The following is a 23,654-nucleotide window of genomic DNA, read 5'->3' on the forward strand; positions in this document are numbered from 1 at the left end:
AAGTGGAAAAAATAAGGAGACATGAAAGACTCTTTACTTCCTAGTGAATTGAAATGTTTCATCTCACCACTCAGTCTGAAGGTTTGGATAAATGGGCCTCTGAGGTTCTGCTTGGGACCAGGTGCAGATCCGTCAGCTGATTGCTGATCTCCTATTCTATCTACCACCATCAAGGAACCATTATTGACTTGTTCATTCTATCAGTAGGCCAAGTATATGCCAAGACCTGATTATGAGCTTGAGTAGGGTGGTTGGTGGGACATAGAATAGAAGCTGTGGATTCTTGCTCACAAAGCTCATGGGGTAGGAAGGGGGGCAGGTGTCAGGGGGCAAGATTAAAATAAATCTGTTTTGGATGTGTGCCTGGAATAAACCTTGCTTCCATAACCAGACTCCTGAAATTTCCCCTGGGTTTCGCAGTGAAAGAGTCTTTGCCCTTACAAGCCCTTCTTAAATGGCAGCACCTCTGTGACACCTTTCCTGATCACCACATTCTCTTCCCCCAATTCCAGATAGTCTTTCCTATGAATTAACTCTGACACAGTACACTGTCAGAAATGCACACACCTCAATTGTGCTTAAGTGATGTATCAGTCTCCTGGACCTGTTCATCTATATGTCTCCACCACCAAGTGTGGTATTTATGACTTGTTGACTTTGGAAACTAATGTGGACCTTGGAGGCAAAGCAAGCTTTGCAGTAGCAGACATTGAGGGGTTATCATTTTATATGTAAAATGCAATGCAAAGCCACAGAATAGGAATGGGCTGGCAGCATGTGGAGGTGCAGGTGGGGGGACAGGGTAGTAGTACCACTGACTAGTTAGAGCAAAACCTGCAGGACTAGGACAGATTGGTGACTTAAGGTCACTGGCAACAAGGCTATTTAGTTGACAGTCTTCTAGGACCTTTGGGATCATTGGTCATTGTTTTAAGAGAGGGTTTCATGCCACAGTACAAGAGTGCCATTCTTCTGAGCCCATCAACATTGTTTTGAACAAATCCCTTGGTGTATTAACTTCGGTCAGCTATCTGAAGGGTTGGCCATTTTCATGGAAGGAAGCGTGTTCTTGCCAAAACTACAATGTGGGCACTGACTCCAGACGGCCCCTTGGTTGTTTTTCCTGGCCTATCCTTTGCATGGCTTCTCTCCAAATGACAATTTTAATCAGTAAAAGAAATCACTCACACTCAGAGTGTGCTTGACTTACATTTGAAAAATGACTTAGAATTTGGGGCACTTGTCCAAATATTCAGATGCAGTGAAGATAGAGGAGTTGATCAGGACTTCAGCTTTCATTTGTGAGACACTTTCCAACCCTTGTGACTGATTGGTCCTCCTTTTAGAGAAAAAGGGGGTATCTCCATCCAATCATTGCTGTAGAAGCAACGTCAAGGTAACACAAATCTTTCTCTAACAGCTTTGGTTTTTAATCTTTCCTGTGAATTTTTTGCCATTGCAAGAAATAAATTGATCAGATACAGTCTTAGATGCTCTCCAAATCCATCAAATGTCTGGTCTCCTGTTCATCACATAATAATGGGCATCTAATAACCAACTTATAGCCAGGATGCAGGAGGCACCTTGAACTACCAGGCAGACCAGAGTTCAGGACTGGCAAAAGTAAGAGCGACATCGTGGGCAGAGATATGATGTTAGGGGGGATGTGGCTAAGTTGGAAGGGCAGGGACTTGGAAGACATCTGAGCTCTGAGACAGAAAGTCTGCCGAAGAAAGCACAGGAGCTGGAATCCAGGCTCAGAACACCCTGGATTGATCTCCTGGGACAGGCCAATGTGTATTTGGGCCCTTTATGAAGAGAAGAGAATTATTATTTATCTAGCATCTGCTATGTAGCAAGAACTTTGCCTCTTTGTAATTAATCCTGACAATGATGATGCAAGGTTTCCCCCACCACTTTCCATATAAGAAAACTGAGTTTCAGAGAAATAAAATTCTAGTATCTAGGATAATTCAAATCACATTTCAAATCCAAGTCCTTTTGTCCCTAAAGTTGATGTTTTTCACTACATATTATTATCTATAAACGTAGGCTGCAGAATTACAAAGGAAGGGAGCTAACATTTATTGAGCAATTACTATGTGCCAAACATTGTCCCAGATATTTTTTTGTATCTTATCTCTCCTAAATTATGAAGCAAATCTAATGCATCGAGATTATCATTTGAACTTAATAGGTGAGAAATTTATTGGTGCCCCAGGCTTCCCCTCTCTTTACCATATGGCAGATCCATAACTGTCTCTTCTTTGCACTTGACTCTAGACTGCAAGTCTATGCTGCCATGCTTTCTAAGAGGAACTGATGGGAGAGCCTGGGGTTGCTCATCTTTTAGCCTGATTTTGAATGTCAATGTCAAGACAAGACACAGCTGCCCAAGAAGAGAACCCTTCTCAAAAGTTGTGGGAATTCCTGGGTGAAGAAAAGTTAAATGTTTGCATCTGGGTTCGTGCAGTAGGTAGACAATAAGATATACTGAACCCAGTGCTCGTTTTTCCATTCAGCTTTCCATTAGGTTCAATTAATTACCCACACTTCAATGCAGCCAACTAAAGTCAGTTAAAATTCTTAGTGGGTGTTACAAAAAGCAAATGGCAGATTTCAGTATCCCAAGTTTGGGCAAGTACAGTGGTCCTCCAGGTCTGGCCTAAAGCTGGACCTGACCCGACTGCAGAGCAGCTCCACTGCACTCTGGAGGAGGAAGGCCTTTGAGGGGGGGGTTGGTTCATGTGCTTCCCATTTGCAATTCAAACAGTTCAACATTGTGCTCTCTATGGAGCCCACATCTGGCTCTGAGAAGAATTTGGAGCTTATTTTTTAGAAGGTAAATAATCAGAATCTTCTGGTGGCTTTTCTCTAAAATATGCCATGATCCTTTTGCCATCCCAGGATTGATTAATGGAGGGGAAAAGGAGGAAATCAGTGAAATGCAGGAAATACACTTGGAAAGTATGAATAAGCACAGGAGGAAATGAACACTGCTGTGTATGATAGTCAGGTGTTCGCTATCGCAAAGTCCTGATAATATGGAGAGTCATTCATTCAGTGACTGTTGCGAGTCCTCCCATAGCCAGGCATCTTGCAAGGTTCCAGAGATCCAATGAGTCTCTGCTCTCATAGAATCAAGTGGAGCATATAGACATTTGGCAAGCAAACTCTCCAAAATTTTTTTAATACTCATGTGACAAATTCCAGGAAGAAAAGTACAATGTGAGGAGCAACCATCTAACTAGTGATGGAGTTAGCTTTTACAGAGCAGCTGGCTAGCTAGACCCCCGGTAAAACTGGGGCGTTTGGTAGGAGGCGAGGGAGGGGAGATGAAGCTCTAGGAATCCAGGGGAAAGTCAGAGCCCGATGGGCTTCAAGGGAAGCTCCCGGGGCCTGCACCTTGAAAGAAGGGTCGATTTAGACAAGCTGAGCGTGGGAGTTAAAGTCATATGAGGCGAAGAACTAATACAACTGGAAATTGAAAATGAACCAAGTGCAATGTTGACTTCTGGGGACTGGGAAGCAGGGAGGCTTGGCTGAGGCGGAGGGTGAGAGGAGGGTGAGGGAGTGTGGACCAGACACCGCAGACGGTAAGTCTGTTGAGCAGGGCTCTCCACATCCTGCTGCCCAGGAGAGGAACGGCCTCGGTGATGTAGGTGCCGGGCCTGGGTGAGGCCCAGTTTCTACTGATTTAGCTCGTGGTGGATGGAAAAAGCTGGAGTGGCTGCACGTGCACCTCTCCTAACGGGACTCTGAAATACCCATACCTGTGAAGCACCCTTCTGAGTGGCACTGGCTTCCCCAGGAGGTACCACAGCCCACAGGCTCTGATGCAAGCTGACTAGTAAAGAGGCTAGGGTGTTTAGAGTGTTTGCTGGGGGTCTCAGGAGGGAGCAGGGCCCAGGGGAGCACCCGGTAGCCCCTCTCCAGGGTCAGAGGAAGCGTTCTGGAGGGCAAGCCCAGCAGTGGAAACAAAGAGGTCAGACCACAGCCACACGCAGGCAAACACGGCGCGGGTAGAACGGCCTGAAGGCTCCTGGGGGGTGGCCTCTTCAGAAATGCTCCCCATTTCTGCTTCTGCAGGTTAGATGTCCCCTCGGAGGGCCGCTTCCAGGAAGCAGAGCTAGGCGGGCGCCGAGGCTGCGTGCACGCGGGGATCCCCCGCGCCCTCCTTCGCGGGGCCGCCCCTGGCCACAGAGGCCCTGCGCAGCTGCTGGCTCTGAAAGCACCTGCACCTTAGCACCAGCTGGCGCCCTTTCCGGGGCTCTCGGGAGGTTGCTCGGCAGGTAGTGGCGAGAGGTCTCCAGCAGGGCCCAGCTGCGGGCTGGAGGCCAGAGGGCAGCGCGGGAGACCTGGGGCCTCTGGTGACAGCCCCTTCCCGCCCCTTCCCCGGTGCCCTGCGGGCCAGGCACCGAGGGAGGGCCCAGAGCATGCCTTTCTGCTCTGGCCTTGTGTGGGGACCAAAGCCCAGGTTTTACTATTTGGTAGTCATGTTTCATGCCCGCAAATCCTAAAAGCAAGTAGAAATGTGGAATGGGTTTCATTAAGAGGAACATTTTCATTCGGTTCTCTTTCCTTTCTGAAAAATGTCACGGGCACTGCTTTAGATTGTACTTCATTTTATTGGCCCATGGGGAGGAGGCAATTTCTTTTATTTCTATTGAAAGAAAGTAGAAGTATTATATTTCAAATATAACCACTATTCATTAACTGTTTCCCCATTGCTATGTACAGTGTTAGGGTGACACTGGGGAAAGAGGCTGCCAGCCCCGTAAGAGCCGACTGTGCAGGGGTGTGGGGAGGTGGAGAAAGGTACAGACAAATAATTCGGGTATATTGAAGGTAACTCTTAGGTTCTACACAAGGATTTTTAGTAGGGAAACTATCTTACTGATTGGAATCAGGGCAGAAACTCCAGCGCTCTTTCTATAGTAACACAATCAACTTTGAATGCAGCTATTCACATCCACTTAGTTACTGAGAACTCTTGAAAGCTTCTTGGGGTGGGAGGAAGCTATGGCTATTGCAAGATGCAATTGGAATATCTGAGTGGGGGCAGGAGTTAGGTCACATAGTGCAGATGTAGACATAAGGAGCTGTGGTGGTTGAGGGAACGAGGGCACAGAATGACCGTCGTGGATTTACCAGTGGCTGATCATACAGCAACAAGGACATGATGTGGAAAAACAGTCCAATAACTACAAATCGGACTGAATCAGGTACATCTGAAAGATGCCAGGAGATGCCAGAGGCTGGCCATAGACCAGACACCCTACCCTGAAACTCCTGGCTGTGCAAGACCCTTTGGAAGTTAGATGTCATTCCACGGAGAAAAAGAGTCTCAAGTCAGGAATTGACTACCTTCTCAATGACTGAAAAATCACACAATTGCCTGTTTTACCTGGAAGAAAGCATAAGGCAGAATGAGGACTTGAGATAAAAATGAAGATTGTTGAGGCACAGCTAAAGGATGCTACTTTTTGGCACACTTGAATACAGTATGTACCTTGTAAAATTTGTCCCTGCCACACGGTGAAATGACTTGCCTAGAGAAATCCTCAGAAATAACTATCAAGGATGACCCTTTACAGAAACTATTGTTTGTTAGAATAACTGAAGGAGGCAAAGCTAAGCTAGCTTTTTGACTCTTTACTGTTGTGCAGAGCACTATCCTTAATACTTTATACAATTTATCTTATCTAATTCCTCCACTATCTGTGAGGTTGGTATAATTTTCTCCATTCACACAATGGGAGGACCATGAATCCGAGAGGATAAGTCATTTAACCCAAATCTCACAGCTAGAAAGCGGTATTTTGGAATGTGAAACTGTACCTGATGCAAAGCTGTCTGGCTTGACAATAAGAAATCAGAGTTTTTATTTAGCTACCATCCAAATGAGATGGAAAAGAGAAGAGGAATTTTCTACCCTGTTAGAATAGGCAGGGAATTCGTGAGCCTCCTAGAGGTGGGAGACAGCAGAGGGGATGTCCACTCAAGCCCACGACCCAGGAAGAACGGGTGTGTGTCCTCTTCTGCCTTGCAAAGCCCCTCCCGGCTTCTCTACCTTCCCCACCATGTGGGCTGTGTAATTCAAGCCTGTAAGGCCAGATGGGAAAACAGACCCTGCCAACGCTGATTCCACTCTTGTGATGCACTTGGGGAATTGTCTCCGGGAGAGAGTGTAGCCTCATTAACAGAGCCACTCCTGTCCCTGTAAGTCAGCGTTACTGCTGAGGAGGGGAGAGCTGAGCCTGCCAACCGTGACTCCAGCCCCAGACTGTGAATTCCCTCTGGGGACAGCACAAGGTCAGGAGAAGCAGCATCAATTGGGGGCAGGTGCGCGGATGGTGGAGAGTGGCGAGGGAGTCTGAGGTTGGAGCCATAGAAACTAGAGCTTCTAGCCACTCGGCTGCCAGGATATGGGATGGGCTGCCTGGTATGTAGTGAGCGTCTCTTCACTGGAGGAGGTCCAGAAGTGGTTAGGTCATCTTTTATTAGAGGGATCTAGAAGAGGCTTCTGACTCCTTTCCAGGACTGACCTGGATAGTACCTAGGTGAGGCATTGGTGGCCAATCTCCTAGTAAATGCTAGTTATACTCTAACACCGAGGTCAGGACTCTTCATCTTGGAATTATAGAAAACACTTAGGTGCTCTAGCCCCAAAGAAGGAGACTGCAGAACTCAATTTGAAGGGTTGCACATCCAGTTAGACCAAGGCTAAGTCCTAGTTCCAGAGGAGAATTGATTTGGGAAGGAGATTGGGAGCCTGGGAAGTAAACCAGGCAGGCAGAACTCAAACAGAACAACAGAGTAGCAAATGGTTTCTGGAGTGCTTGGCCTATGCCAGACACTCTGCTTCTTTGTTGCTGTTGCCTGTCCCTGGTCTGCCCCCTACACAGGGCACACTTGCCCCTTGAGTGTGGGCTTAACGACCAGGCAGAAAGCAGACAACCGTCCTGGTTGCTACTGTTCCATCTCAGACCAGCACAGCCAGGGGAAGGAGCTCTCCATCTTGGCCTCAGCTAGCCCTCTGTTTTGTTCCACTCATGTATTATGCAATGCTTCCCTCAGGGGAGGGGACCCCACTCTTAGATCCGATACCTTCACCAGGCTAACTCTTTCTGCCCACATCAACTTGTCTTCCCACAGCACCATAGCCGGAAAAGTAGCTTTGATGTCCCAGGCTGTATTGTTATATTCCAGAGCAGTCCTTGGCAACAACCCTGATAAGGTTGGTTTTGTTTTTCATGACAAACTGTGACTCAAATGTTTCAGAATAAGCCCTTTTCTTTCCATTGCATTTTACAGACGTCAGTTGCAGCTAATCTGATCTCTTTATTTTTTACATTTTTCACCAATTTTGGTTCTTCCTGGTTCAGAGGAAAGCTTATTTTCTCTTAGATTCCTAACTCTACTTATTTTTTAAATAATCATTTAAACTTAAACATATTAATATATCGTTTGTCAACTTAATCATCATCATTTTATTCCTCGGCTGTATGCTCAGAACAATCCCACAAGCAGGTATCGCTATTCTTCCCATTTCAGAGATGAGAAAGAAAAACCAGTGAGGTTCGAGTCTACATATAAAGTTAGTGCCATTATTACTCTCATTGTGCAGATAAGGGCACTGATTTTGCATAGCTCGTTTCTGGGGAAGTAACATGAGGATTTCAACAGTTTGGCTCTCGAAATGGTGTGATAGCTCTCCTAGCCACAGTGCTTCTAACATCAGCATTCCGTGGTGTCCTTCCCTTGTTTCTGCCTCCCGCCTAGCAGAGTAGCAGAATTTTTAGGGACCTCTTGAATGGACAAATCACTCAGGAGTGCCAAAGAGGAAGGGTAGATGTGGTCTGAAATGGGTGGCTGTTGACTGTAAGGGGGAAGCAGGATTTGTGTAAATGGGCAGGAAAGACACAGCACGGATGAGGACTGTGTTCATCATGACAGTAGCACCGACTGTGACAGGTGCCACACGAGGTCCCTACCACGTTATCTCATTTACCTGTACATGATCCTTTGACGTAGAAACTATTCTTATTTCCCTTTGAGAAATGAGGAAAATGAGTGGTTTGCTTCAGTTGGAAGCACCTGGATTTAACGCCCTGTCTGTCCTTAAATGTCTCAGGCTGCATTGCTTCGGCATGCATTAGTCAGGCTGGAAGTAGGCGGGGGTAGCTCAGGCAGAAGAAACCTAAGGCCATCACTTAGTTCTGGACCAGGGCTAGGTATGGTGCAGAAACTGAGGCTGGCAGCGTGTCCTGGAAGGCTCAGAGAGGGCCGGGTCTGAAGGGGGGCAATGAGGAGGTGGCGGTAATCCATTTGTGATGCAGTCCTATGCTGAAGAATTAGGCATGCATGCCTTTTCTTTCTTTCTTTTTTTTTTTTAAAGATTTATTTGTTTATTTATCTCCCCTTCCTCCCCCACTCCGGTTGTCTGTTCTCTGTGTCTATTTGCTGCATCTTCTTCGTCCGCTTCTGTTGTTGTCAGCGGCACGGGAATCTGTTTCTTTTCATTGCGTCATCTTGTTGTGTCAGCTCTCCATGTGTGTGGCGCCATTCCTGGGCAGGCTGCACTTTCTTTCGCACTGGGTGGCTCTCCTTATGGGGCGCACTCCTTGCATGTGGGGCTCCCCTATGCGGGGGACACCCCTGTGTGGCAGGGCACTCCTTGTGCGCATCAGCACTGCGCATGGGCCAGCTCCACATGGGTCAAGGAGGCCCAGGGTTTGAACTGTGGACCTCCCATGTGGTAGGCGGATGCCCTAACCACTGGGCCAAGTCTGCCACCTGCATGCCTTTTCAATAGAAAATGTGACTCGGCTTATCGACAGGTGTGTAAAGAGATAACTGTGGAGTTGTGGGAAGGGACTGGATCAAATCCAGAGTTTGCCCCTTGTTTGCTCTGTTACCGAGAGCTAATAGGTCTACCTCTCTGAACCATTCTTCCTTTATCCTCAATGGGGGTAGCTTTGATGATGAAAGTTCACAGCTCCCAGAACATAACAACCACTCAGGGGGGGAGGGGGAATGGCTGAGTCACAACCCAGATGATGTGGTGCCACATACAGTACTGGTAGTACTGGAAAACTTAGAAAAAGAAGAGGGTTTGGTAGAAAAGATAGTAAATTCAGCTTCAGATGAACTGAGTTTGAAAGAAAGCCAACCCAAGGTGTTCTGAAGTTGCAGAATGCCATCCAGGTGAGAGGTCAGACCTGCACACAAAACTCTGAATGTCACCTGCACTGAGGGTTTCACGGACACCTTGTCAGTGCATGAGTCCCTCAAGGCATTTTGTGTGGAAACAAAACATTAAAAAGCCGAGGACTGAGTTCTGAAAGACATCAAACGAGCAGAACAGAGAAGAACCGGGAAAAGAGAGGCAGAGGTCTAAGGAGAAGGAGAAGACAAGGATATGGTCACATTGTGGGGAAAGTGTAGGGCACGCAATGGTACTGCTTAGCCAAGAGACCCTTCTACCTGCAAACTTTCTTAAACCCCTTTCCCAACTCTCTGTATTTTAGTTTCTTAAATCCACAGAGTAGCATACTTAGCACCAAAGTACACACTCCTTGCAGGTAACTCCAAATGAATATTGTATTTCCTTTCCTGGCTTTACAAGTCTATCGATTCTTTCTTTTCTTCCAAAGACATCCTCAGCCAGTGTTAGGAGCTACCTCCTGCAAGTGTTAAATAGCAGCAAAGGCTGGCAGCTTTCCAAGACACTGAGGCTAGCTGGGCAGGTGGGCAGGCAGGCTGGCCCCACTAGGAGGAAGCATTTGCAATCATGGTTGATGGATATGCAGAGTAAAAAGGCGAGCCCTTTCTGGATCACTTACTGCTATGCAAAAGCCAGGCTGCCACCTAACTTGATATCCATTTTCTCCTAAACCTCAGACTGAGCCATGAGAGTCTATAATCTGCAAGTTTAAACGTGCCAAATTCAATCCTGTGGGGTACAAAAGTACAAGATAAACAGCTCTATGGTCTGGAATCTGGAAGAGACCACCACTGTTTTTCATTATCTGTTCTAGCTGTTAACCCAGCACCTATAGCCACGTGCGAGGGCTCTGGTGTTTATCACCTTTCCGCTGGGTGAAGCAAAAAGTCAGGAACTCTGGGCGGTAGCTGTGTGTGATAGGTCACTGCCTCTCTGTGGAACACTTTCCTTCTCTGACAGGGGGAGATAAGTGCCACTCTATCCAACATGGTGATATTTGAATGATAAACCCGATAGCGAATGTGAATATGTTCTACCAATTAAAGTCACCTGAATAAGCAAGCTATTGTTAATGTAGTCATTTCAAGTATGGACTCTATTCTTATAACTAGATTGTCACTACATACTTGTGTTTCTTTGAAACCTACTTTTGTCCCTGTCAACACATTTTTGATAGTTTTATATTTCCCGTTGCCTGAAAATCATTAGCCTATGCAACAGTGAAGTGCATCTATCACTGAAGAATGCTCTCCACCATCAAGGAGTGGAAGCCCTTTGAAATAGATTTACTTTGAGCTGAAGCAGATCACAAAGACATGGGTAATACAATGAGGTGCATCATCATGGATTTCCAAGGTTGTAAGCGAGCTTAGAGGTCCAACTTCTACTTCTGTTGGAATCCTCCCTACGGCATCTCATCCCGGCAAGCAGCCCTGTAGCCTCTACTTGGCAGTTCCAAGGAAAAGCTCACAACTGCTTTAAAGTCCTGGGAGTTCCCATGGTTAAAATGCATCTTCTAATCTGCCTCCCAGAGATCTCTTTCTTGCAACTGCAGCCACACAGAGTAGTTAGCTGCCCCCTACACCACCCCAGAAGGAATCATTCTTCAGCTATGTGAAGATGCAACCCAATTCGATCCTTCTCTTCACCTGTATCCTTTGATGCCCATTCCTTCTAAAACTCATATTGAATCATCTCATTTGTAAACTTTTTAATAGAAAGATTTATTATACTGTTTTTAAGAAAGCTGAGCCCTCTTGTGTGTTTCTTCTTTATTGTAGAAGTACATAATCAAGTAGAAATTTGGGAGAAAATATGAAGTAGCTTGTAAAAAATAAACATCAGATGTAAACCCATCACACAGAGATAGTTATTGTTAAATATTTTCATGTACATATCTTCTTTCTGTACACAAACTTCATAAATTTCTATATGTATTTTATTGGAATCATGGTGTACTTATTAATATTTCTTATTTTAAAATATCATGTACTATTTTTCATGCCATTCATTAAATATTCTCTATATTATTTTTATGGCTGCTTAGTCTTTCAGCTAAAAGAATATATTTAGCCAGGGTTCTCCAGGGAAACAAGATATATGTATATACACATATACATACACACACATATATAAAATGTAGACATTATGAGATTTATTATAGGGAATGGCTAATGCAAATATGGGGATGGGCAAGTCTGAGTTCTGGAGGCAGGCCATAGGCAGGAACCCCTGTGATGGTTTTTAATGAATTTACCAGGAGAAGCTGGCTGGCTGAAGTAGAGATGGAAAATCTTCCTTCTGATTACTGAAATCATCAGTTCTTCCTTTAAGGCCTTCAAATGATTGGAAGAGACTGCTCTCATTGTTAAAAGCAATCTCTTTAGTTGATTTTAGATGTAATCAGCCAAATTTTAAATGTAAATCAACTTAAAATTTAAAGTTAAATCCACAAAATATCCTCACAGTAACAATCAGGCCAGTGCTTTTGACCAAACAATTGAACACCATTATCTAGCCATGTTGAACATGAATTTAATGATCACAGTACATCCCTTGTCAACATGGTACCCATACACATCTCTTTAAAACATAGTTAATCTCTAAATGAAAACAGTAGCAGTCACATTTTCACCTAATATAACTCAGCTGTCCTGTGTATAGCTTGTAACATGTTAACTCGTTCCTCAAAGAGGGTTCACATCGTTGGGTAATATTCATTCTTAAACTTGACTTCCTGAAACTTAAATACAGTGACATAAAGTTTACTTCCCCCTGTTTGTAGATTTTCCTGTTTTTCTTCTGTTAGTGATTTCTAGTTTTATTCCATTGTGGTTGGAGAAAATACTTTGAATAATTTCAATCTCTTTAAATTTACTGAGGCTTGTTTTGTGACCTAATTTGTGATCTATCCTGGAGAATGATCCATGTGCACTTGAGAAGAATATGTATTCTGCTATTTTTGATAGAGTGTTCTGCATATGCCTGTTACGTCTAGTTTATTTTAGTATTGTTCAAGTTCTCCATTTCCTTATTGATTGTCTGTCTAAATATGCTATCCACTGTGTATGTGAATTCTCTAATTGTAGAGTTGTCTATTTCTCCCTTCAGTTTTGTCAATATTTAAGACAAATATTTAGGGGCACTGTGATCAGTGCATATATATTTATAGTTATTATATCTTCCTGGTGAATTATTAGTATAATAGTGCCCTTATTTTTCTCTTGTAACAGTTTTGGATATAAGTCTATTTTATCTAATATTATTATAGCTCCTCATCCCCCTAACCCCCAGCTCTCCTTTGGTTACTAATCATGTAGAATATTTTTTTCATCCTATCACTTTCAACCTATTTGTGTGTTTGGGTCTAAGGTGAGTCTCTTTTAAACAACATACAGTTGGGTCATGATTTTTTTATCCATTCTGCCAATCTGTGCCTTTTGATTGGAGAGTTTAATCCATTTACATTCAATGTAATGACTGACAAGTCAGGACTTAGTTCAACTACTTTAAAATCCTTTGCTTCTTATACATCTTATAATTTTTCTCTCTTTTTTCCTTCATTGAAGACTTCATTTGTGCATCACTGATCTTTTGTAATGTAACTGATTGATCCTTTTCTTATTTCCAGTTCTGCATATATTTTATTTATTTATTTTCTTTTTTTGTCTTTATTTTTTTTTTAATATTACATTAAAAAAATATGAGTTCCCCATATACCCTCACCCCCTCACCCCACTCCTCCCCCCATAACAACAATCTCCTCCATCATCTTGAGACATTCATTGTGTTTGGTGAATACATCTCTGAGCACTGCTGCACCTCATGGTCAATGGTCCAAATCATAGCCCACACTCTACTACGTTCCACCCAGTGGGTCATGAGAGGACATACAATGTCCGGTAACTGTCCCTACAGCATCACCCAGGACAACTCCAAGTCCCAAAAATGCCTCCACATCTCTTCTCTTCCTCCCATTCCCTACCCCCAGGAGTCACCATGGCCACTTTCTCCACACCAATGCCACATTTTCTTCAATTACCAATCACAATAGTTAATGAATAGGATATCAGTAAGTCCACTCTAATCCATATTCTATTCCTCCATCCTGTGGACCCTGGAATGGGCATGTCCACTCCATATCTGTAACAACAGGGGGCCTAGATTGCACATGGATGCTGGATGCAATCCTCCTGCTCTCAGTTGTAGGCACTCTTGGCTCCATGGTGTGGTGGTTGACCTTCTTCAACTCCGTGTTAGCTGAGTGGGGTAAGTCCAATAAACCAGAGTGTAGGAGCTGAAGTCTTTTGAGACTCAGGGCCTGGCTATCACATGGTCAGTCCAGAGATTCAGGTCCCCTGGGTATACATTAAACCCAGCACCAACTACAGTTCCGGTAAAAGTAACAGGAGAGGTTTGTGAACAAACATCACATCTGAGTCCAGCTCCATCACACAGAAACACAAACTCCAAAGTAGGGCCAAGTGACATGGCACTGAACTCCATCTGCCATGACCATAGAACCTGTGGGTCTCTGTAGCCCTCAGAAGAACCAAGACCTGGGATTGTATCTACTTTATCTGTCTCTGGGACTCTGCTGAGGTGTGCATAAGGCAACCCCTTTGATAACCTCCCGGCTCTTTTTGGAGACTCATAGCCATATAAACTATATTTTAAATACTTTCTTTGTGGTTACCATAGGGTTTGTATTAAACAACCTAAGCCTATATCTATTAGGTAAAAATGATACCAACTAATTTCAGTGGCATGCACAGTCTCTGCTCACTCCTATATTCCTCCATTTCCCCCATTTTATGTTGCTTTTTTCTCACACATCACCTCTTAATATTTTGCATGTGTATAACAGTGAAAAATGATTAATACTTATTCAATAGTGGTATAAATCTTATAGGAAATAAAAAGTAGAGTCACATACTCAGAATACCATACTACTGGCATTCACATTTACCCATGTAGTTACTGTTATTGGGGGTCTTAATTTCTTCATAGAGCTCAAAGCTACTGTCAACTGATCTTTCCTTTCAAACTGAAGAACTCATTTCTTATAGGACAGTTCCTTTGGTGATGAAATTTTTGTTTATCCATGAATATCTTTAACTCTCCCTCATATTTGATGGGCAGTTTTGCTAGATGTAGAATTCTTGGCAGGGTGTGTTTTTTGTTTGTTGTTGTTTTTTTATTTTTATTTTTATTTTTTGATGAGAAATTGACACTTCATCTTATCTATGATCCTTTGTACATGATGAACCACTTCTCTCATGCTGCTTCAAAATTGTCTCTTTATCTTTTATATATATATATATATATACACTTAAAAATTTTTTAAAAATGATACTGAGATCATATAAATATTACATAAAATATATAGGGAATTCCCATATGCCCTTCTTTCTACTCCTCCCACATTTTCCCACAGTAACAACATCCTTCATTTGTTAAAATTGATGAGCACATTTTGGAGCATTGCCACTAAGCATGGATTATAGTTTATATTGTAGTTTATACTGTTTCCCATACAATTTTGTAAGTTATGGCAAGATATATAATGACCTAGATCTGTCATTGCAATGTCATGCAGGACAATTTCCAAGTTCCAAAATTGACGTTTTGATTATTATATGTCTTGGGGTTGATCTATTTGGGTTGATTCTGTTTGAAGTTTGTGATTCTCGGCTATGTATAATCATGTCTTTCATCAGATTTTGGAATTTTGGGCCATTTTTCATCAAATATTCCTTCGGCCCCTTTTTCCTTTTCTTCCCCTTCTGGGACACTCAAAATGGGTATATTTTTGTGCTTCATGTTGTCCCACAAATGTCTTATGATCTACTAACTTTTTTTTCATTCTTTTTTCTATCAACTCTTCAGATGGTATAATTTCAATTTGCCTTCTATCTAGTTTGTTGATTCTTTATTCTGGCTGTTCAGATCTGTTGTTGAATGCCTGTAGTGTATTACAAATGTCCATTATTGTATTTTTCAACATCATAAGCTCTGTTGTTTTACTTTTTCAACTTTCTAATCCTTCATTTTTTTTCCACACATCATCTTATTTACACCCTTTACTTCTATGTCTGTGTTTCCTTTAGCTCATTGAACTTATTTATGAGATCTGACTGAATATCTTTGATTGATTTGCCCAATGTCTGTGCTTCCTCTCTTGATTCCATTTGTGCCCTTGAATGCACCATCTCTTCCTGTTTCTTTGTATGGTGTGTGATCTTTTGTTAATGCCTGAGCTTTTTATTATTTTGATGTGCTAACACTTGTAAGTCAGTTTCTCCTTCTTGCCTATTATTTTAGTGTAGATTGGCTGTGCACTAAGACTTTTCTTCAATAGCTGGCCTATTTTATAAAGAACTTTAGAACAGACTTGGTTAACAGTTTGTTTTATCTCAGGTCTTTCTGTGCCTGTATCTTGCCCTGAGCATGTGTTTTAACATTCAAGATTACTCTAGTATATGAAACTCTTTCCCTTCCAGAAAAAATATTTCCTTTCTTCTGTAACTTCTCCAGGAGTCTTGGACTATTTTCTTTGTTTTAATAGACTTTTTCCTCTCCATAAGCTGCAGTTTGTTTTCCATTCCATGCTCTGGACTGCACTTTCACTCCAGCTTTCAGCTGATTCCACATTACTGTACCATGGCTCACCTCCCCATTTCCATGTAGCTTTTCTACCTGTGTAACTTCTGGGGTAGAGGATACTGATGCACAGGGCCAAATGGGGTCAACATACAAAGACATCTGATATTTTCATTTAGGTGAACCAGCAATTAGGTTGCAGGCTGGGAATATGCACAGCTTACAAAAAGTTCTGTAATGGGCCATTCTGATTTCAAAGAGTACTTTTAAATGTGCACATGCAGACTGCTAAAATGCTGTCTGTGAGGCTTTGGATTCCTGTGTCTGAATGCACATGGGATACCATGGGAAGTTCTGTAGTCAATGACCACAGCGAGAGGTGGCTGGGCTGGGAAAAAGTGACTATGCATCACACACACTGTGAGTACCTGAGCATGGGGAAGGGATTCAGACCCTTGGCTTCATCACTCACCTCCCTTTTTTGTTGGTGGGATTTTTTTTTTTTTAATTCAGCATTTGAAGAGTTGCTTTCCAGTCTTGATCATCCTCTAGAGTTCCAAGAGAGTTGAATTTTCCCTTTTATTTAGCTCTCTGTAAGGGGAAACATTCATAGGATGTGTTATACCACCAACTTGATCAGGCTTTATAATTTTTTTTTGCTGCTGTACCCTTTGAACACAGAATACTACCTGGATCATAATAGACAATATAATTAACCATTTTAGGGAGTATTGATCCATCTTATTTTCAAATCTTTGGTTGTATTTTTGCTTTTCACTTATGGAATATCATTAAAGACAATGACTATGAGTTAACAAATATGGATATTTTTATGTTTCTTGATAAAAATTACAAAATTATCATCCAAAAATATTGTACTTACATTCTTACCACCAACATACAAAAGAATCATGTTTAATTTCTCATTTCTTCCCATATACGCATTTGCCTTTATTTTCAACTTTGTCATTTGATAGGGAAAACCTGCATATCATTTTTATCCTAATTCAAAATATAGCTCTAATCAATTGGAATATTCTTTCACATATTTATTAGCTACTCATTTTTTTAATTGACTATTCATTTTCTCTCTTAAAGATATTTTTTTCTTATTTGTTTGTAATATTTCTTTGTCTCTTGAAGGAATTGAACATTTGTCATTTAATTTTGTTATGATGTTTTGCTGTATAAAATTATTACATTTGTATATGGTCAAATGTATTAATCTCTTTCTCTGTGATTTCTGCCATTTTGTGCATAGAAAAATTGTTCCAATTCTTGATTACAAGTCCTGCTGTTATAGCAGGAGCTCTTATTAAATGAGGACCTCCTCAATGAATTTAGGATACTGAATATCCCTGCTGAAAAGAGGGGAAGGAGCTATACATCTCTCTCAGAATGCATTAAAGTTCAGTCATTTAACAGAGACAAGATGTATAGCACATTTGTAAGGGCATATTGCAATGGCGACCTAATGGGGGCTGTGTCTTGGGATCCAACCAGCAATGAAATATTAAGGTGGGAAGAACATTTAGAAATCAAAAAAGGCCATTCTGTCCTGCACACCTGTCCTCTTAGAATTTATCTTAATCCTACATTCCTGATGTTTTACCATCTGTCGGCATGCCTTACCTCTCTTGAAATAAGTCAGGGGCTTGAATTAATTTTTTGCTACATTTGCCTTGTCTGTTCATTTATTCCATATGTTCATTACCTTCAATGTGCAGTCATTCCTGCCCAAATTTCCTAGCTTTCATCACAACTCCCTAGTTTTTATTCCTTTACCTTGGTCTGCAAAATATGTTTTATTGTCCTTATTAATCCCTCTACTGATACCACCTCAAGCTCTATTATTTTTCAAGAAAATTAGGGCAATTTTCACAACCCTCATTATTTTGTAAGTATGAAATAAAAAGATATATTCCAGTGGACCATGTCTTCTCCATATTTATATCTTAGCCAACACTCGGAGAAAATTTGGATATTTTCAAAACCTGGAATTTTCATTTGTCTTAGTAGTAAGTCAAACTATTGGAGGGAGTACAAAAAGACCATAAACAAAAAGGATTCTAGAGAGTCATAAGTGGAATGATGATAAGCTGTGTAGCATTGTGATTCAAATCATTGGTTCTAATTCTTCTCCTGGAATGAGGCATGCATGGGTTAACTCCCATTAAACTTAATGGGAAATCATGCATGAATATCAGAAGGGAGACCCTTATGCGTGACTCCATATGCTTCTTTCAGAGGGGAGGAGAAATGCAAATTTTCTGCTTTTTTATTAGCCTGTATATACTCTTTTCTCATAAATCTCTTTAAGATTTCACTAGAGCTGTGTCCAGTTGCTTTGAGTCTTTTATTTAGACCAAGTGGACTCCAATCAGATTTCAGCAGTGATCAGAGGAAAAAGTGAATGCGAATAAGGTTAATTTGAAATGTGTTTGTAGATAGGCTTTTTAGCATCAAGGTTTTGTTGATACTTCTTTTATTTTAGGAGATGTAGGCTTGAGTGTTTGACTGCATGAAGGGAGATAAGAATCTCTTATCAGGAGACAAAAAATAATAAATAGAGATTATGCAAACTAATTTACTTTCTAAACTTTAAGTCCTATAGTATTAACATTGAAGTTTCTTGCACCATTCACTAAACTGCTTTTAGAATGAATTCAAGGCCCCAAATGTGCTGACTAATCATGCCAATGAACAGTGGTGGCCAAAGGACATAACTTCACCAAAGTCATCAGAATTTATTAAGCAACAATTAGGCATTTGGTTAGTCTCTGGTATGAGATTTGTGATGTGGTTTGGGTGGCAAATTAAAGTCAGATGTGTTATTTTACAATGCAATCCTCAGCTTTTGTTGTAAAATTTAGTGGCAAAATTTCTGGTAAGTTGAACAATTTGAAAGAGAAGATTGGATTCAGATTAGACTTGTTCTCCTTGGTTTGTATCAGGAGGCCCCGGTGAAGAATTGCTTGTCTTCTAGTCTAAATAGAAATGATTATTGGGATAAGTCATTCTGAATTAGACTCTGCTTCAGATGTTCTTTTCCTATCACTAAAGTCACATTCCCATTAACTCTTGCTTATAGAATTCCCAAACACGGAACTGAAAAGTTTATCTTTGTATGCTCTGGGGAATGCAGTTTAGGAAAGGACATGGGAGAGGGAGCCAGGAATTGTTGCAAAGGTCATGGGTTTTGGAGCTAAGTGAGCCCAAGGTGAGCATCTGAGTTTGTTTGTCCTGGGAATACTGACTTAACTTCTCTGAGCTGTGCTCTAGCCTTATCTTTGTAACAGAATAGTAATGCTTGCCTTGGGCACTTTTGTGAACATTTGGTGAGACAATGTAGATAAAGCACTTGGAACAATGTAAGCTCTTAGTATATCATGGCCCCCATTTTCCTTTCCTCCTCTCCTCTCCTCTGAGCTCACAGTGATACCATCAGGACCCTGGATTTCTCAGATCTTTTCCTTTTTAAATATTTATTTATTTATTTATTTCTCTCCTGGTTCCCCCGCCCCAGTTGTTTGTTCTTTGTGTCCATTCGCTGTGTGTTCTTCTGTGACCCCTTCTATCCTTATCAGCGGCACCAGGAATCTGTGTTTCTTTTTGTTGCGTCATCTTGCTGTGTCAGCTCTCCATGTGTGCGGTGCCATTCTTGGGCAGGATGCACTTTCTTTCACGCTGGGCAGCTCTCCTTATGGGTGCACTCCTTGAGCGTGGGGCTCCCCTCAGCGGGGGACATCCCTGCATGGTACGGCACTCCTTGCACACATCAGCACTGTGCATGGGCCAGCTCCACACAGGTCAAGGAGACCCCGGGTTTGAACTGCGGACCTCCCATGTGGTAGGCGGACACCCTGTCCATTGGGCCAAGTCCGCTTCCCTCTCAGATCTTTTCTATACTGTCCTAGTCTTAAGAATTTCAATGTTATCTTTTCTTTTCCAAAACAATCTGTTAATAAAAAGTGAGTCCTCAGTTCTCCTTTTTTGCCAACATGCATGTCATGGTCAAGCTGAAAAATCACTTCTCACATTTTACATGGCTATGTGGCCTGCCCGATTGTGCAGAGATACTGTGTCAGCAGAGAAGAATTGGGTAAGCCTGAACAAAAGAAATGTCATCCATTCATTTACTCTGTAAAAATATATATTGGAACACCCACTGTGTACTAGTAGAGATGCAGTACTTGGTGTCCCTGATCTCAGGGAGTCCTAATGAGGATTCTAGTGAGAGATGGACAGGCAGACAAAGACTAACAATACCAAGTACCAAGGGTAATTGCTTTAGCAGTGGCACACATAAAGTGCCAAGCTGGAAACATTTGTTGAAACCCCTACTATGTACTAAGCACTGTGTTAGATTGTAGGAACACAACTCAGAGAAAAATTAGACGAGGCCTCTGGTTTCTGTACCACTAGGGCTTACAGTCCAATCAGTAAGATTGATAATCCCATTTTCATACCAGTAATTAATTACAATGATGATAAGCTCTAAGAAGAAAAAGTAAAGAAAGCTTTATAGAGAAGTTTGAACTGAGACTCCAAAGTTGAACAAGATTAATTGTGAGGACAGCTGGGAAAGACTGTTGCAGACAAAAGGAACCCCATGGGCAGTGAGAGAGAGTATGTAGCATTCCAAGAAGTCTAAGATGTTCAGATGAAGTACGTGTTGATGACTGGTGAATATAAGATAAACAGGTAAGCAGGGGCTGCTCACGAGCAGCTTGTAAGGTTGTATGTGTGGCAGGGAGCCTTCTACTGAGAGGAGACGCATCATCAGATTTCTGGTACAAATACTGCTTGGCCAGAACTTGGGTAGAAGTGTGGATACCTGTGAGGACACTGGGGAAGAAGGTGGAAAGTTCACCTGAGAGATGATTAGGTCAGAGGGGATGGGAACGAGGTGAAGAGATGGAGGCAGATATAAGAAATATTTAAGAGGTGAAATCAACAGCACACAGTGCTTAGTTGAATGCATAGGGAGGCTAAAAAGAAAGGAGCCTGGGGTACCTTGGACAATTGCTTTTGATATTTGATGGACAGGAGTTTCACTGTCTAAGGAAAGGAAGGCAGAAAAATGGAGATGATTGAGGGAATGTTTGAGGAATTAAGATTGAGATAAATTGAACTTTAGGTTCCAATGAGATATCCAAGTTGTAATAGTTAGTAGAGTATTTTATTTTCTTAGACTAGCAATATATAATGGGGGTGGTATAGGAAAATATGTGGTAAAGTCATAAACTTGAATAAGATCTTCCGAGGGAAATATCTAGAACAGGGGTTCTTAATCAAGATTTCAGGGAGTCCATGAGCTTGAACTGAAAAAAATCCACTTACCTTTATTTTCTCTGACCTCTAACTAAAATCGAGCATTTCCTTCACTTATGAATGTATGCAATAGATAAATTACAGTAGTATTCATTTCACCTGACTGGCAAAGAAATCTTGTGGAAGAAAAAAGGTTAAGAACCCCTGGTCTAAAAGAAGGATCAGGATGGAGCCCTGGGGAACAGCAATATAAATGGGGCAGGAAAATGAAGGGGAACCCACAAAGGAGATTGAAAAGAAGTGGCTAGAAATGTAGGAAGTAAATCAGGAAAGAGTGGTTTCCAAAGAAACCATAGAGGACTGAGTTGGAGGAAGGGAGAAATTAATAAATTCAAATGGAGCAGAGGCACTGAACAAGAATAAGGTTGAAAATTGTCCAAATAATTTAGCAAAAGAGATTCTTAGACACTTTTTGCCAATTTTGGTGGCATGTTGGGGCTAAGATTCTGATTGCAAGGAATTGGAAATAAAAACCATGTGAGGAAGTAGGTCTCATCCATCTAGCAACTTGGCTATCAAAAGAAGGGGAAATACAAGCTGATAGCAAAGGAGGGATATAGAGTCAATAGAAGCTTTTGTCTTTGTTTTTTGCTTCTGCAGGAGCATAATGTGGCCACATTGCCCTCTTGCGCATTCTTAAATTGTGCACTCTTGCGCATTCTTAAATTGTTAAAATATTCTTAAAAACAAAGAACATGTAGTGTTGAAGGTAAAGGGAGTAGGGAGAATATAAAATAGAGAAAATCACATTTGCCGGATGGATTCTCCTTCAGTAACATTTCTCTGGAAGGCGGAGAAGGAAAGGAAAGTAAAAGAAACAGCTGGACTCATAGTTGAATCTATGTGGAGAGTTAAATTATTAAGATCATTATCATTTTGTTATGGTTTTAGTCTAGTGATTTGTTAATTCTATGTGTAATAATACAACAGAAAGATAAGATTTTCAAAGTTTATAGCTATGGCTCTACTTTCTAAATAGTATAAGTAATTCTTCACTTTTGGGGTATGTTCATTTATTTAATAAATTCATTTCTTCCCAGCTTTTTATTGATTGCCTACACTGTGTTCAGTGCAGAGTGTAGATTGGTGAGTCACACAGATATGATTCCTTTCTTCTTGGATCTTTCTGTCTACTAGTGGGGGCTGTTACATATATTTCCTTCCAATATCCTTTTTCTCCTTCTTCATTAATTGTGAAACTTCAAAGGTGGGCATATGGCTGTCTGAAATAGAGATTATATTTCTCTGTTCTCTTTGTACTTAAGCAGAGTCATGTGGATAAGTTCTTACCAAAGGGACATAAGCAGAAGGGTCATGTAAGAATTCCAAAAAGTACGTAATAAAGGAGAAGACATATTTTTCATTTCCCTTCCTCCTTCCTTTTGGCTGGAATGTAAATATGATGGTTGGAGCTCAAGCAACCTTCTCAGAACTTTCCTGGCTGCAATCATAAATATCACAAAATGGGTTGGCTTACTCAATAAGAATTTATTGGCTCATGGTTTTAAGGCTTAGAGAAGTCCAAAATCAAGGCATCAGCAGGACAATGCTTTCTCCCCAAAGACTGGCATTCTGGGCTGCCTGTTGGTAATATTTGGGTCCTTGGCTTTTCTGTCACATAGCCATGTCCCCTCCTTTCTCTCCTGAGTTTCATTGACTTCCAGCTTCTGCCCCCACATGTGATTTTCTCTTCAAAATGCCTTGAGTAATGGGATTAAGGCACAACTTCATGTAGTTTGGGCCATACCTTAACCAAAAATAATATCCTTAAAAAACTCTACTTATGGTGGGTTCACACCACAGGAGTGAATTAAGATTAAGAGCATGTTTTTTTCTAGGGTCACAATTCAACCTACCACTGTATATATAAATTTCCCTTCCCCTTTCCTGGTCTAGCGTCTAGAACATGAATATGATACCTGGAGCTCGAGCAGCCTTCTTAGACCATGAGTTGTAAATCATGTGTGGGGGACAGTAGAGCAACAATTTTGAATGAACCCAAGTCCCTAACTTTGTGGCGCTATCAAGTCTGCCCTATACTGCATACCTCTGTACTTCCTTTATTTGAGATTAAAACCAAACATGTCCTATTTAACCCCCAATTAGTTTGAGTGTTCTGTAACTCAAATCTAAAATAATCCCAAATAATGTAGATAAGCAGACAATAAACATATAAGCAAAGAAATATATTAGCATAACTTTACATAAGTGACTGGATTGAAATGAACGTCATGCAGTGATAGAGACCTGTAAGGCCAGGACTTAGTAAAGGTGGTCGGGAAGGTTTCATTAAGCCAAAGCTTTAAAGATGAAAGAGCATGAAGGATAAAAAGTAGAGGGAAAAGCATCCCAAGTAGAAGGAAGGGCATGAGTGGTACAACCACACATGAGTCATGATATAGATCACAATTATAAGGACTTCTGTGAACAAAATATGGTAAAATGCATGTCTGTGGATTGAGAAAACACTTGAAAGAGGAAATGCCTT

The sequence above is a fragment of the Dasypus novemcinctus genome, chromosome 25 (genome assembly GCF_030445035.2).
Source record: "Dasypus novemcinctus isolate mDasNov1 chromosome 25, mDasNov1.1.hap2, whole genome shotgun sequence".
Lineage (NCBI taxonomy): Eukaryota > Metazoa > Chordata > Mammalia > Cingulata > Dasypodidae > Dasypus > Dasypus novemcinctus.